Below are 3,283 nucleotides of genomic sequence, written 5' to 3'. Positions count from 1 at the left end.
GGAGGGGAGGGGGGGGAAGTACCCGAATCAATTTGGGCAGGGCCCGGGGAGGAGGGGGCAGGTGGGGTTGGGGTGAGGGGAGGCAACGATGTTCCTCTGCAAAGCACAGTTTTGTAGCGCTCGCGTTTTGTGCTGTTTTTGACTTGCTCGCTTGCAGACATTACTGTAGCATGGGTGTCAATATTAAGAAATCAGAAGACCTAATAGGGTGTGTTGCACAAGGCTTTAAATGTTTACCCTAACCGTAGCAAGGGGAATTTTCTTGGGTATTTTTCCTCCTCCTGACTCCCTCTTCTCTCCCTTCTCCCAAATATTTTCTTTTATGACAAACCAAATGACAATTCATTAGCAATTCTGGAGAGTGTTTCAGGCAGCAAAAGAAATGGAGAACGGAAAGTCTGGATGAGAGATTATTCTTTAGGAAGAGCGGGCTTTGTCTGTAGGATGGGGCAGAGCCTAAATCTTATTGTAGCATTTTTAAAAACTTGCAAACTCTGTTGGACCAGAGACTATAGCCAGGGCTGTGTGTATGCCACAATTCAGAGTGTGGGGAACGTGCAGAATGCTGAGATTATCACATCATTCTCAGCCCTCTGAGAAAACGGTTTGCCTGCCTGCAGCTGTAGAGCAGGGAGTTCTGGTTAGATCTTCTAAGGATTGCGAGTCTCTCTTGGATTTGCCCATTCAGCTGGGGGATACTGAACTCTGGCTTGGGTTCTTTGCTGTTCCTTTACGGGAATACTCTTTTAAAGTACTGAGACAATCAATGGTGTGTCATCTCTCATTGCTGCTTTCTCACCTGCAGCCTGTTTAATCCTCTCTCTAGGGTTGTTGTTGTTTTTAATTGTACTGTAAAATCTTTACCATGCCGGGCAGCCCTCACAACAACCCTCATGAGGGTCACTGTTGTTCCCATTTTACAGACAAATCAGTTCAGTCAGTTTCTTTATTACGATCACAGACCAGCGCACATTTGACAGACAAAAGGACTCAGGCATAACTAAGACTAAGCATTGGGTTCATGGTCGAGGGAAGACTTGAACCCAGGTCCTGGACTATCTTCACCCCATCTCTCAAAACAACAACCACCCCAAACAAACAAACCCTGTGATCTGAGGAGTAGCTGTTCCTTTCAGCATCCTGGCTAAAAATGGATGCTGATAAAGCTCTGATGCCAGAACCTAGACATGTGAAATGCTTTATATCCCTGCTCCCCTCCCTTTTTTTTGCCCCACAGATTTCCTGCTGTAGACAAGCAGAAATTCAACAAGGGAAGCTTTCCCCATCACTGCACCTATGTACTGGGGTAAGCTTCACCAGTTGCATTTCTGCCTTTCAGGCCACAGGAGCCTTGCCAGGATAAGAAGCTGGCACACCTCCTAGTTGATGAGTTGCACTTTTTAGGGGGACTTTCTCCTTGAACTCTTTTTCAGGACTGTTAACAGGGACAGAGGCAATATATGTATAACTGGGAACTAATGGGATTGCAGATCTGCAGACCAGAGGTTCTCAAACCTGGGTCCCCAGTTAGGGCTGGACTGCAGATCTCGTCACCCCCAGCCACAATAACAGGCGGTAAGTAAAAGCAAATAACTTTTTTGACCTAGCAGTAAGTAAAGCAAATAACTAGCTACTGCATGCATAGAGAGGGGAAAAGACTAGAGGCTCACATAACTTAAGCTATTAAAAATGAAACGTCGCCATTGCCACAGTTCTTATGGGCACAATAGACAGTTAGATTTTTAACTGTTCACATGAAACCTTTTTGGTCAAAACATGAAATCCTGTCTTTGCTGCTGCCTTTCATTTCTAAGTGGACATGCTTCTACCACCGCCAATTGCTGTACTAAAATCCTGGGATTTGCCAGCCAGTGGTTTTCATGGACAGCTCCCAATCCCACCCCAGGGCAGAGCAAATACGGTGTTTCAATCTAAACCTAGAAGTTCCACGTCCAGACAACTGAGTGGGTTCCTCTGGCATTTTCTTTTCTCTGTGCTGGCATGTGACAGGAGTGGAAGCTTCCTTGCAGACTGGTGGGAAATGTAGTTTTTCATATGGCTGTGATGCATAGAACAAGTGAGACAACGCTGTAATTGTGGCCCAACTCATATTTAAAAGGCAAGTTTTAGAGATCTGCCATTGGCTTTTAGCCATGATGGCCATCTAGAACCTCCATGTTCAGAGGCACTATATCTTTGAATACACGGTTGCTGAGGAGAACAGCAGCTGTTGTCTTCATTCCCTGATGGTGGCTTCCCAGTGGCATCTGCAAACAGAGTGCTGGACTCGGCAGACTTTTGATCTGACCCAGCAGGGCTCTAGGATGAATCGCTACTGGGGAAGAATGCTGTGTGACCTGAAAGCTTGTCTCCAACAATTTAAACAATGCAAAGTATTGTCCTGTTTGTCCTGTGTGTGTTGTTTTCATGGTGCTGGCACAGGTACTAGAAGATATGGACAGACCTGCAGTGCTTTTTCTTACCTGTGCGATATTGGGTGGTGGTGGGCCACGGAATCCATCGAGACTTCCTTCCTTCCTTCTCTACCTCTTGTCCCTAAGAAGACTGGAATCCTCTCTCAAGGGAAGCCCTGCTCTGTCCCTCCCACCTCTTGGTGGGGCAGGCAGGGGGTCATAGCAATAAGAGCTCCTGAGTCTCCAATCACGTGCAGCTGACGTCTTCTTCCCCCAAAGCATCTCCCTCTTGATAGAGGCTGTCAAGATCCTCTGGGTCCCTTGTGGTTATTTGGTGCTGGGATATGAACCAAAGAGAGCCAGCCTGTCTGTGTGCAAAGACCGCTTTTGGCCTGGCTAGGTTTTCCAGATCAGGACGGACACTTCTTGTGATGATGCACTTCAAGGAGTCACATTTCTTGGAGTGGGGAGAAAGAGGGCGCAGAAGCAGTGTCAGCAGCTAGCATTGCTGGGCACCCGCTTGAGGGCTCAGGGCCTCCAGAAAGGCCCAGACCCTTTGGGTAGTGATGGCGGATCAACTCTCTTAGGGGGTCCCCTGTGAAGAGTGCTAGGATTCTTCCAAAACTGGAAGATTATGGGAGGGGGAGTTGCAGGAGTTAGACTAGAGTAACCAAGGTTTCCAGCTTGGCCTTTTCCAGTCCCACCACTTCCAACCAGTACTCTTCATCTGTTCAGGCAAATTCAATAAATTCTGTTTCTGAAATGGATTTTGGAAGGATATCAGAAGCAGACTAGGTCTGTCATTTTGCAACCTGCTTGAGCTGCAGGACTAGCATTACATAGGAACAGCCCTGCTGGGTTCTGAGCTC

This window comes from Hemicordylus capensis, chromosome 8, assembly GCF_027244095.1.
Source record: "Hemicordylus capensis ecotype Gifberg chromosome 8, rHemCap1.1.pri, whole genome shotgun sequence".
Taxonomy (NCBI): domain Eukaryota; kingdom Metazoa; phylum Chordata; class Lepidosauria; order Squamata; family Cordylidae; genus Hemicordylus; species Hemicordylus capensis.
This window is presented reverse-complemented; position numbering follows the sequence as displayed.